The 14,047-nt window shown below is 40.9% G+C and overlaps 1 long non-coding RNA gene across 1 annotated transcript; it reads right to left on the minus strand.

The window, feature by feature from the left end:
- Nucleotides 1-4,593: 4,593 nt before the first annotated feature.
- On the minus strand, nt 4,594-6,505 carry LOC148107184 (uncharacterized). The gene is made up of 3 exons (XR_015722950.1): nt 6,380-6,505; nt 5,923-6,046; nt 4,594-5,254 (listed from the first exon to the last, which is right to left on the minus strand). It is a non-coding gene; the product is annotated as an uncharacterized LOC148107184 (long non-coding RNA).
- Between the last annotated feature and the right edge of the window lie 7,542 nt (nt 6,506-14,047).

A 14,047-nucleotide genomic window follows, 5' to 3' on the forward strand; every position in this document is an offset into this window, starting at 1 on the left:
AGAGAGCTATGAAAAATTCCTCTGTCTCTTAGGTTTCGATTCACACGTTTTCATGGTCGTGAGCAATGCTGTACATCAAAGGCATAGCTCTTCCTATCACCATGAGATGGTTATGCCAGTCATGTTCAGACTTTGTTTTTTCTTTTTTTTTTTTTAAGAGAGGAGGAGAGAAAGGTGGGGAGAGGCAGAAGGAGAAGGAAAGAGAGAATCTTAAGCAGGGTCTATGCCCAGCACAAAGCCTAGCCTGGGGCTCAGTCTCACAACCCTGAGATCACGACCTGAGCTGAAATCAAGAGTCAGATGCTTAACTGACTGAGCCACCCAGGTGCCCCATTCATGTTCAGACATTTAAATCTTGACCACCGCTTTATCCTGAGGAAGTATCTTGCTATAGATGAATGCAAAAGCATGTTTCATATCCTTTCAGTTACCCTGGACTTGACATCTGTAGTCCAAAGCTAAAGACGAGCAAGAGCACTAACAACCCCACATTTTAAAGAGAGCCATCAACAAGTGGGCCACCCACTTACCAGGGCTCATTAAAAGTCAGCTTAAAAATACTGGGTGCTACCCATCCTTCATCTCAGCTTTTATTGTCCTATATGCAATAGAAGCAGAAGGCTGGGGGAAGGAACAGAGAGAAAGTTCTGAAAATCTGAGTGGTAGTAACAGCTTTGTTGCCATACAATGTTTTTGTGTTACTTTTTTTGTTGTTGTACTTCCTTAAAGCCAAATGAGAGGTCCTTCAAGAGAAACACTTGTAACAAATGGGAGTGCCTGCAAGAATGAGACCCCGCATGTCATTCTCCTTTCGGACCCCCACATGTCATTCTCCCTTTGGACATGCCTCAGGTAGTGGACTTGCTGCTCAGCTCTTCATTTCTTTGAACTAGAGAGGACTGAATTGAGTGGTCACAGGATGAAGAGAAGTGGACGTAGGGGAACAGCCTGACTTTCCACTATTGGGCTTGGCAAGGAGGCCTGGATTTCTTGTGAGTTTAGTGAGCACTGAGCAAGGTATCTGGACTGGGGCCATCTTGCTAGGCAAAAAGCCTGCCAGCGAGGCAATGGAATACTGGAAGCAAGCAGCTGCAGGGTGTACTATCAACAACAAGCGCTTGTTGGTGGGTGGAAGATGGAGGAAGACATGGACAGGGAGGTGGAGTTGGATCCCCACCACATCAGGGAGGCGGAGCTCAAAGGGCCCTATGAAAACTCACACAAACACACACCCTCTATACTTGCATGACTGCACACTGAGGCCTCTCATAGCCACACAGTGTTGCCCAGAGAAGCAATAAGAACCCGCAGAGAAAGGACCATACCCATGGATGGTTAAGTCAAGAGATGGTTGCCATTTCTTGCCCCACGTCCTTCCTATACTTCATCGTCATAGGAATCTGGACTCAATAAGGGAAGGGCAGGTTCAAATTCAAATGAGGGTGTTTAGTGCCAGAGGCAGCACTAAGGTTAGGGGTGGAAATAAGATGAACATGAAATATACGAGGACAATTGTAAGCTGGACTTAGATGAAAGGGCTTGGAAAGTCACCAATATTTCCCAAATGTCGTTAACAGATGTTCAGGGCCATTTGGACAGAACATGGTTAAGCAGTGGTTGGAAAAATTAAAGTGTTTCAAGTTTTTATCCCCACTGAGTCCAGGCTGCTCAATAAACAGTTACTTTTTTCATTTATAGTGAGAAGAAGAAAGCCAAACTGTAAACATCTTTGCATAAAAATTTAAAGAGAACTAGAAAGAAACAGAAATCTGTATTTAGAGTTCCTACAGACTATCTGCCCTGATAATCTAAATGTACATGTTGCTCACCTGTATAATGTCACTTTGGACTCAAATACAAATGGCCTTCTTGAACTAACTTGTTTTGTATTTACTTATTTATTTTAAAAGATTTATTTATTTTAGAGAGAGACAGGGGTAGAGATAGTGTGTGTGCGAGTGGAGCAAGGGGCAGAGGGAGAGAATCTTCAGGCAAACTCCCCGCTGAGAATGGAACCACCCCTACGTGGGGCTCAGTCTCCCCACCCATGAGATCATGACCTGAGCCAAAACCAAGAGTCGACGCTTAGACAACTGAGCCAGCCAGACACCCTGAAAATTAACATGTTTTTAAAGAGAAGTTCTTACTTCAGAATGCAAAGTAAATTCTTACTGATTAACGTTATTTTTGAACCCTTTTTTAAATTTATAAAAGCATAAATTTAATTACTTAAAAAATAATTTGATGAGTTCTATTTTGTATATTTTATGAGTTGTAAATTATGAGTCCGACAGCTCAGATGGCATAAAGCGAAGAGTTAAGGTCCCATCCTGCCACATGTTCACTCTATATATGTAACCATGGTTAACAGTTTCTTGTTTATCTTTCCAGAAATTTCCATGCCTCTGGGTTCATGTAAGCATATGGATATTTGTCTTCTTTTTAGCAAAAGTAGCATTTCCTGGACACAATCTTGCTGCTTTTTTCCACCAAAAATGTGTCTCAAACGTGCCTGTCGGTACGCGCCAGTCCACTTCATCCCTTTTAAGCACTGCATAATATTCCACTGTATTTTTACCTTATGCTTTAACCATTTCTCTATTAATGGGCTTCTAGCTCAATGACATTTTTAAGAATGTGCTATCATGTAATAAATTGATGATTATCCTGATATAGATGTTTGCCTATTTCTAAAGGGAAAGCCTCATTTAATCATAAATTTTCAAACCAATGGTACAATAATACTGTTCAGAATACAGAGTCTGAACTGTTACGTGATATTAAAATACTCCGAGTAACCATAGAAGATTAAATTTTGCTCAGTATAGTTGGTAATATTAAGTAATTTTAAAACATTACCTTCCAACCCTCAAAGTTGGCGTTTATACATGGTAAGAGCAACCAGACATCTCTAACAGTGCACTGCATAGCACCATGCCTGATAACAGTGTACCGAGCATATACACGTACCTTCCTAACCAGAGATATGGTGAGAATTAATAGGGTAACATATACAATCTCTAGTGACAGGTGATTGAAGAAGCTAACATAAACAGTGTGACTGTTTCCTTTCTGGTTCACTCAGGCTCCACAGATGAGAAAACAAAGGCACTGCTACAAGGTTTATCTTCCATTTGTTTGTCATTCTTCAGAGTCATCTCAACCTTTCCTAGTTTATCTGAGGTCAAAATATCTTCTGTTTTAACAAACCAGGGTAAAGGGCAGAGAACGCTACTACTGAGGTGTGTCCGCACTGTCTTTAATAACTGAGACCGTATATTTTTTTTTTCCCTAAGATAAATGTTTCTGTCAGCACAACACTCTTTTTTTTGGTTTTAAGCCACTCACTACTCCATTACTGTTGCTCCTGCCCACGCAATATGACTGTCCACCCAGGGCCTGGACCAGCCCCCACCAGAAGCCCCAGCCCTCCCTGGAGATAACTGGGTCTGAAAATGGGTCTTATCCCAGGGCTGTTTATACTCAGTAGCGTAAGTTGAGAAATCTCATAACAGAAGCCCCTCTTCTGAGAGGTGTGTCTGTGTGAGTGTACGTGTATGTATAAAAAGACATTTCAGTTTTCAATAAACTGTTTACTCTTCAAACATTAAATAAATGTAGAACTGTTTTAATCAGCTGAACAAATATTTAATGTACACTCCAGCATAAGAGCTATGTTTAAAAATATCCTCTATACTGCTAAGATACAGGGAATTTATGGGAACCAGTGACCTGAAAGGTAAAACAAACATTCAGGAGGGAAAAAAATGAAGTATATGATTTTAAATTTAAACTTATCCCTCCTTTCTTTTATTAGCATCCAAAAGTCTTGTGTGTGTGTGTGTGTGTGTGTGTGTGTGTGTGTGTGTGTGTGTGTCTGTGTGTGTGTGTGAAATGCTGGTTGGATTATACTTATATTTTCTAGAACAGCTAATGGTTGGGTGACTCCCAAATTAATTTCCAGTAAATTGTTTTGAGAAGGTAAAACATGGCAAAGCTCATACTCTGTCCAGAACTGTGTTTCTTGGTGGAGTAAGTGTGTGTTTGCTCTTTAGGTCCTAAACACTGGAGGTCATTCATGGCAGCAGTAGCTGGGTTTCTGTCCACAGCTGTTGGAAGGAATTGTCTAAAACTCCAACAGGAAATGCTAAGTTCCTGGAAAACACTTAATCCTCAGTAGATCCCGTGTAAATATCATAGAAAGTTGGCAGAAAGCGTGTCGTTTTAGAAAAATAATCTCTTACAAAGATACATGGGAAACACTTTTAATAAAATGGATGCCATCGTCTTTACACTAATAGCATTCTTAGTTGTATTTGCAAAGAAAAACAAAAAAATAAGGGTCTTAAAGTGGCCATGTGTTCTAACTCTTACTGTCCTGCTAATTTAATTCAGTGAGCAGACCTCTAATCAAGGTCATCTCTCTCTTCCTGAATTGTGAGGGCATCTGCAGTACTTGGTTTTTTGTGGTCTTTAGTTCTCTTAGCATTTGGTGGTTGTTTAGCTATGACAGTACGAGGAGGCCGTGTTATCATGTGGCCACAGACTCGTCTGCCATTTTAATCAAACCGTACGCCCACCCCACGTCATCAAGAGAGTCTTTAGGGGCTCCTGGGTGGCACAGTGAATTAAGCAACCGACTCTTGGTTTTGGCTCAGTTTCTCATTTCGTGGTCGTGAGATCGGTGGAGCCCCGGATGGGTCTCTGTGCTTAGCACAGAGTCTGCTTGAGATTCTGTCCCTCTCCCTCTGGGCCTCCCACTTGTGCTCTCTCTCTCTCTCTCAAATAAAATAATCTTAAAAAGAGAGAGAGAGTCTTTAACAGTAGCTTTCTACCCACTTGATCAGATTATCAATGTTGTCAATTTAGCATTCAGTGATTTAAAACACCAAATTTATTGGCTTCCAAATACATGCCTTTATTAATGCAGATATAATGACTGAGTTTCTTTCCGGTTTACGAAAGATGTTTGTCTAATGAAAAACTTGAAGTTTTCAGTAATTTTGTTTCACCACTTCTTTGGGGACATAGCACCATCAACATGTTTACTAAGAAAGGAGCCTGCAATTGGTTCAAAAAGAAATGCTTCAATTTTAGTTGGAGCCCACGTCATTTCTGGCTCCCTCCAGCTCAGTGACAATTCATCCTTCTGTCCATAATCACTGAAGTCTTCATGTTTCTGAGAACACTGGGAAAATAGCACTTCAGAGCCTAAGTTCAGCTGTTCATAACCATAATGAAGAGGAACTGGAAGCTGAGAATTAAAAAGAGAAGAAAGGAAAGGAAGCTACTTAGTAATCAGAAGAAATACAGTGTTTATGAGATCATTAGGAACCCATTTGAAGTGCTTTTTCCTAACTAGCTTTAGCAAAAAGGAAGTTGTCAACTTAAGTTAATGAATATAACCCACACTATATCCACATGGCTATGGGGCAATTAATGCACCTTAATACCATAATGAAATGGTTGGAAATTATGAAAGGCCTCTCCCAAACTTGGGGCTGCTTTTGCATGAGGGGGCTTTGATGTCTGTGCTGCCAGGCAAAACTGGCTCTTGTGTCAACAGCAAGACGGTGTGCTCGGCAACGGAGCCACAGGCACAACGCAGATATAACTGCCCTCCTCTCAGTGCCCTCGGGAATAACCACTGTGTTTGAGCTGGAAAAAAAAATAGGAAATTAGAATGTTTGCTTATTTAGATTCAGGTAGAGCTTTGGCGATAGCTATCTCTGAAGCACCATGAAAACTGCATGGTATTTCCCACTGCGTTCTTAGACATACGGCACATACATACAGAGAGAGCAATGAAAGGGTCTCCATACGGATGCGGCTTAATTCAGGCTATTTTCCTCCCACTCTTGGCTAGCTATACCTGACTTGAGGGTATGGGATTAACATACCATCCACATAATGAGGGCTTACCTGGACCGAACAAGAAACTTAAAGGTAGATCCCCGCATGTTTTTCAGACCTTGGACTTTCTCTAGACCAGCCTAGAGAATGGAATTCGATGCTATTCAATATGTATATGAGCGGTTTCCTGATTCTGAAATTCACAGCAAAACAATAGCGTCTTCAGTTTTTCCCTCTGCTACCTACCTGCTGTTTTTATTTAGTGTTATCATTTCACTCCTCTCCGTACCGAACCGTAAGCATAGGCGTGAGACAGCCTATTCATATATTTACAGCTATTAGCCATTACAAATGTTATTTCCCCTGGTTCCTTATTTTTTAATCAGACTTGAACCTCAGGTGAGCCGGAGCACAAAGGGCTGGTCTAAGCAGGAGCTGCTAGGCATCGGGGAGCTCGCATCACCCGGCAGATGGCCTTTCCTGGCCCACAGGTAGGCAGGTGTGTCCTGGAAGACAAGCGACTCACCTGAGCCTCCCAGGAGATTAAAGCCACTGAGTTCGCCACGGAAGCAGCGTCTGGGAATCTTAACCCTGCCGGCTCAGAAAGCTCAGCGATGGCCCCGGAGCAGAGACTGGGGGAGAACAGCCTTAGCCGTCCTAACCACTTCTTAGTATATAACCCAACACGGTACAGATAAAGATATTCTTTCTGACATTCCAGGCATTCTGGCAACAAGTCTGGGAAGCTGTGTAAATAACAGCCCTTTCCCAGGACTGTCCCGGGCAGGCTCGCCGACACAGGAGGCCTCTTTAGTGGGCCCTTCCGTGGTCCTGGAGATTCAGACCTACACACTCCACGGCCTGCGGTCAGGTTTACTCAGAGGAAGCCCTACTATACAAACAGCGTGGGTTTCTGGTCAGCAACAAGGCTTGCCACACACCGGTAAACACAAACAAATCACCCTACAGAGCCCCTTTCTTTTAAAGGGCAGTGCAAACGCAAGGGTCAGCGGTCAGGAGGAAGATCACCAAACAAACGGAAGCTGTGTTTGCTCCACCATGAAACACGAGCAGCACATGTCTCCAGGAGGATTTACTGTAGCATGTCCAAAATAAACGGACATGGGTGAGCGGGTGGGGGTGGCGCGGGGTTCCTACTTCAAAGTCTCCTTCCAGCTGCTCCTGGAGAAAGAGACTCCTTCAGGGTTTCCCCCCCACAAGAAAGCACTTACGAGACTGCCATTTCTGGATTAACTGTCTTTATCTGTTGGAAACTGAAAGAGGCGGCAGCACTTCTGTTTGTTTTCTGCTGATGTTAAACAGATGCACAGGCCCTATTACAGCCGCACGGGCCTGATTCAAGATGAAGCTGTGATAGGAATGTTGTCGCTGTTGGGCCAATGTGAGGAGAATGGATTTGCCTATTATTGCCTATGTGTTCAATATTTTCACTTGATTTAACGCCCCCGTCTCCCCCACGGGTCAAACTATACCTGCCTACTCTTGTCTGTTGTCAGAAGAAAAGAGGTCTCCTCCACAGACTAGGACACAGCCGTCAGAAATTCACTGTGATTTCAAGATCAGCTGTCATTTCTTCAGATCAGATCAAGGCTGCAATTATTTATTTTCTCAAATCATGATCTGTCTGTGAAAGGTGGTGAAGTAAAGAAAAGAGAGTGGGGGAAAAGAAAGAAGGGGGCGAAGCAGATAGTGGGTCGAGCTTTAATTGTTTACTTATTTTTAAATGTTGAACCTCATTTGAACAGTTTGGATGCTCTGGGCTTCCTGAGAGCTGGGCATCGCAGTGAGCAAACCTGCCCCCACATCAGAAAATCCTAACATTTTTCTAAGAAGGACTTGAACGCATGTTTTACAGCTCTGCTTTCAGAGTAAGACGCAATGAAGAGTGAATCAAGGGTATTTGAGTTTGCAGAATTTTTACGTTTTTTTCCTTGTGTAAAATAAGATTTTTGCAGACATTAGAGGTCTCAGATAGGTTTTGGAAGTGAATAGGGGACAGGATAAAAAAAAATTAAATTAGTGATATGGTGAAAACCTTGATTCAAAAGCCTCTGTGGAGTTTTCCCAGATCGCATGATCTCAGAGTCTTTCTCTGGGGGGAGAAACAATTCTCAGGGGGAGAAACAATTCTCATAGGGACTGCAAACAGGAAACAGACCTATTCCATCAGGTGGAGGGCAGCTGGGCCTGGCAGATCAATGCCCACATGGAAAGTCATTGGAAGAGCCAACTCTGAAGAGTCAGATTTGCCTGATGATTCCAGGAACAGGTGTCAACACAGGGCAGGCTTCTGGAGACAAGAAAACTCAGTCTGCTCCAGTCTTTAGACCCTTTAAAGCCACTGACCTCCTACTGCACTGAGTAGGGTAGTCAGTCTATCTTAGAAGCATCCAGGGTTATCATTGTCTGCCAGTTATTTCCCTGACCTCCACTTCTTGCCAGGTGATATTTTCATCCAGGTAGAGACTAAACTGTATGACTCCCATGTACTTGGATTTTACTAAAGAGATCACACAGTTTGGGAACCACTTTAGGTGGAAGCTCTATATGTCCTAAATGGCACAGTCAGTTTTGTGCAGAATTAAAAACACAGCACTGTTATTGGTCATGAAAATGTTCATCAGCAGAACACCGTGCATTTAGGTTTGTTTGCTTGCTTGGTTGCTTTGTACATTTTTCAAGACCTGTGACTTCAATCACGTAGCTGTCTATCATCCACCAATAAATATTGTAATGACGGATACATAACGAGAACCAATCATTTTACAAAATGAAATATACTAATTTGAATGCATATGTATAGTTTTCCTTTCTGTGTAACAGATCCTGTGCTGAAATGGCTAAATTCTAAAAAAACCTTTTCCTTTTCTATCATTAAAAAATGTTAAAATGGGGAGGAGGGCCTGCCTCTTGACAAGGGTTGCAGATTGGATAAAAAGAAAGGACCCATCCATTTGCTGTCTACAAGAGACTCATTTCGAACCCAAAGATGCATTCAGACTGAGAGTAAGGGGATGGAGTACCATCTTTCACGCAAATGGACCTCAAAAGAAAGCTGGGGTAGCAATTCTCATATCAGATAAATTGGATTTTAAACTACAGACTATAGTTAGAGATGCAGAAGGGCACTATATTATTCTTAAAGGAAGTATTCAACAAGTGGATATGACAATTATAAATATATATGCCCCCAACAGGGGAGCAGCAAGATACACAAGCCAACTCTTAACCAGAATAAAGAGACATATAGATAAAAATACATTAATAGTAGGGGACCTCAACACTCCACTCTCAGAAATAGACAGAACACCCTGGCAAAAACTAAGCAAAGAATCAAAGGCTTTGAATGCCATACTCGACGAGTTGGACCTCTTAGATATATATAGAACACTGCACCCCAGAACCAAAGAATACTCATTCTATTCTAATGCCCATGGAACATTTTCAAGAATAGACCATGTTCTGGGACACAAAACAGGTCTCAGCCGATACCAAAAGATTGAAATTATCCCCTGCATATTCTCAGACCACAACGCTCTGAAATTGGAACTCAACCACAAGGAAAAATTTGGAAGAAACTCAAACACTTGGAGACTAAGAACCATCCTGCTCAGGAATGACTCGATAAACCAGGAAATCAAAAATCAAATTAAACAATTTATGGAGACCAATGAGAATGAAAATACAACAGTCCAAAACCTATGGGATACTGCAAAGGCAGTCCTAAGGGGGAAATACATAGCCATCCAAGCCTCACTCAAAAGAATAGAAAAATCTAAAATGCAGTTTTTATATTCTCACCTCAAGAAGCTGGAACAGCAACAGAGGGACAGGCCTAATCCACGCACAAGGAAGCAGTTGACCAAAATTAAAGCTGAAATCAATCAAGCAGAAACCAGAAGTACAGTAGAGCAGATCAACAGGACTAGAAGCTGGTTCTTGGAGAGAATCAATAAAATTGACAGACCACTGGCAAGACTTATCCAAAAGAAAAAAGAAAGGACCCAGATTATTAAAATTATGAATGAAAAAGGAGAGGTCACGACGAACACCATTGAAATTGGAAGGATTATTAGAAATTTTTATCAACAGCTATATGCCAATAAACTAAGCAATCTGGAAGAGATGGAATCCTTCCTCGAAACCTATAAACTACCAAGATTGAAAAAGGAAGAAATTGATTTCTTAAACAGGCCAATTAATGATGAAGAAATTGAGTCAGTGATAAACAACCTTCCAAATAACAAAACTCCAGGCCCGGACGGTTTTCCTGGGGAATTCTACCAAACATTCAAAGAAGAAATAATACCTATTCTCCTAAAGCTATTTCAAAAAATAGAAACAGAAGGAAAGCTACCAAACTCATTCTATGAGGCCAATATTACCTTGATCCCCAAACCAGGCAAAGACCCCCTCAAAAAGGAGAATTACAGACCGATTTCCCTAATGAATATGGACGCCAAAATCCTCAACAAGATACTTGCTAATAGAATCCAACAGTTCATTAAAAGGATTATCCACCACGATCAAGTGGGATTCATACCTGGGATGCAAGCGTGGTTCAATATTCGCAAATCAATCAGCGTGATACATCATATCAACAAGAAAAGACTCAAGAACCATATGATCCTCTCAATCGATGCCGAAAAAGCATTTGACAAAATACAGCATCCTTTCCTGATTAAAACCCTTCAGAGTGTAGGAATAGAAGGTACATTTCTCAATCTCATAAAAGCCATCTATGAAAAGCCTACTGCAAATATTATTCTCAATGGGGAAAAGCTGGAAGCCTTTCCCTTAAGATCAGGAACACGACAAGGATGCCCACTCTCGCCACTATTATTCAACATAGTACTAGAAGTCCTTGCAACAGCAATCAGACAACAAAAAGGGATCAAAGGTATTCAAATCGGCAAAGAAGAAGTCAAAATGTCTCTCTTCGCAGACGACATGATACTCTATATGGAAAACCCAAAAGAAGCCACTCCCAAACTATTAGAAGTTATAGAGCAATTCAGTAACGTGGCGGGATACAAAATCAATGCTCAGAAATCAGTCGCATTTCTGTACACGAATAACGAGAACGAAGAAAGAGAAATCAGGGAATCCATCCCATTTACAATAGCACCAAAAACCATACGTTACCTTGGAATTAACTTAACCAGAGACGTAAAGGACCTTTATTCTAGAAACTATAAATCACTCTTAAAAGACATTGAGGAAGACATAAAAAGATGGAAAGATATTCCATGCTCATGGATCGGAAGAATTAACATAGTTAAAATGTCCATGCTACCCAGAGCAATCTACACTTTCAATGCTATCCCGATCAAAATACCGAGAACGTTTTTGAAAGAACTGGAACAAATAGTCCTTAAATTTGTATGGAACCAGAAAAGACCCCGAATCTCCAAGGAACTGTTGAAAAGGAAAAACAAAGCTGGGGGCATCACAATGCCGGATTTCGAGCTGTACTACAAAGCTGTGATCACAAAGACAGCATGGTACTGGCACAAAAACAGACACATAGACCAATGGAACAGAATAGAGAGCCCAGAAATGGACCCTCAGCTCTTTGGGCAACTAATATTTGATAAAGCAGGAAAAAACATCCGGTGGGAAAAAGACAGTCTCTTCAATAAATGGTGCTGGGAAAATTGGACAGCTACATGCAAAAGAATGAAACTTGATCACTATCTCACACCATACACAAAAATAAACTCCAAATGGATGAAAGACCTCGATGTGAGACAGGAATCCATCAAAATTCTAGAGGAGAACATAGGCAGCAACCTCTACGACATCGGCCAAAGCAACCTTTTTCATGACACATCTCCAAAGGCAAGAGAAACAAAAGATAAAATGAATTTATGGGACTTCATCAAGATTAAAAGTTTCTGCACAGCCAAGGAAACAGTCAGAAAAACTAAGAGGCAGCCCACGGAATGGGAGAATATATTTGCAAATGACACTACAGATAAAGGACTGGTATCCAAGATCTACAAAGAACTTCTCAAACTCAATACACGAGAAACAAATAAACAAATCAAAAAATGGGCAGAAGATATGAACAGACACTTTTCCAATGAAGACATACAAATGGCTAACAGACACATGAAAAAATGTTCAAAATCATTAGCCATCAAGGAAATTCAAATCAAAACCACACTGAGATACCACCTTACGCCAGTTAGAATGGCAAAAATAGACAAGGCAAGAAACAACAATTGTTGGAGAGGATGTGGAGAAAGGGGATCCCTCCTACATTGTTGGTGGGAATGCAAGTTGGTACAGCCACTCTGGAAGACCGTGTGGAGGTCCCTTAAAAAGTTAAAAATTGAGCTACCCTATGATCCAGCCATTGCACTACTGGGTGTTTACCCCAAAGATACAGACGTAGTGAAGAGAAGGGCCATATGCACCCCAATGTTCATAGCAGCAATGTCCACAATAGCTAAATCGTGGAAGGAGCCGAGATGCCCTGCAACAGATGACTGGATTAAGAAGTTGTGGTCCATATATACAATGGAATATTACTCAGCAATCAGAAAGAATGAGTTCTCAACATTTGCTACAACATGGACAGCACTGGAGGAGATAATGCTTAGTGAAATAAGTCAAGCAGAGAAAGACAACTATCATATGATTTCTCTCATCTATGGAACATAAGAACTAGAATGATCAGTAGGGGAAGAAAGGGATAAAGAAAGGGGGGGTAATCAGAAGGGGGAATGAAACATGAGAGACTATGGACTATGAGAAAGAAACTGAGGGCTACAGAGGGGAGGGGGGTGGGGGAATGGGATAGACCGGTGATGGGTAGTAAGGAGGGCACATATTGCATGGTGCACTGGGTGTTATACACAACTAATGAATCATCGAGCCTTACATCGAAAACCGGGGATGTACTGTATGGTGACTAACATAATATAATAAAAAATCATTATTAATAAAAAAAAAAAAAAAAGTTAAAATGTCTCTAAATCTCTCAAACCTCAAGCTTGCCAGTTGCATTCTATAATTAACAATTCCCCCCATAACCAATACAAATGTTTAGATACAATCATAGTAAACATTTAATGCTAACTTGGCTTAAAAGTCTGTAGTCTAGAAAGATGACCATGACCACAGTCTCTCCTCCGTGTGCTTTAGATTCACATGAGAGATTGTATTTGGTTCTGGTACCAAATTCTCACAGGAATAAAAGTAAACTTAAGTTTACACAGAGGATAATAACAAGATAACAGTGAAATTTCAAGCTTTGCATCTAAGAGTCAGTTGAAAGAACTATATGTTTAGCCTAAAACAACATGAAAAACATTTAGCTGCTTCTTATGATTTAAAATCCATCATGTGGAAGATGAATTTGACTTATCCTGCATGTTTCCAAGGGATACCCCTAGCCCTAGGTAGTAAAAGTTGCAAAGTGATAGAATTTGGCTCAATTTAGGGAAGAATTTTCTAAAATTCAAATAGTTCCCATCAAGCTTAGGACAGACAACAATCTGATAGAGACTAGGTGAGTTATATTCAAATGTCACATGATTGGTTAAAAGTATATATAGAAAAGTCCATCGGAGCACCAGAATCCTGTGATCCTATGATAGCCAACAAGCTAGGTTTTGTCTTTTTGTTTTTCTTTAGCTAACTTTTTCCCCATTCTAACAGATGATTCATGGAAAATATCAGATAAGTCATTCTTTGAAATTTTGCACCTTGAATCATATATATAACACCCTATTATTCATGTACAAATAGAAACATCGACTAATCACCTCTTCATATTTGTACTGTAAATGAAGGCAAAGACGTCTTCTTGATATTGACAGCCTTTGAAAATACCCCCTAGGTTTGGAATAGAAGTAGGGCCCTTGGAAAGATCAGAAGGCAATGTCCTACAGTGAGAAAATTGATACCATGAAACAGCAATTCTCTTTGAAGCTCAGAGAAAAGGTCCACTGAGAAAAGTTAAATACACAAAAGTCAAGATTTGCCAACTATGGAGAAAAAATATCAGCATCTAAAACCATTTCAAGCAGAAGTATAATTTCTAGCAGTGGCAAATTGTCGAAGGTAGGCTGAAGAGAACTAAGACCATGCTTTCCGCCCCAAATCTCTTGTCTTAAACAATTCCCGTAGCAACTGGTTAGTAGGATTGGAGGACCCTACAGGC

This window comes from Ursus americanus, chromosome 34 (assembly GCF_024610735.1).
Source record: "Ursus americanus isolate L20-20 chromosome 34, mUrsAme1.1.p, whole genome shotgun sequence".
Lineage (NCBI taxonomy): Eukaryota > Metazoa > Chordata > Mammalia > Carnivora > Ursidae > Ursus > Ursus americanus.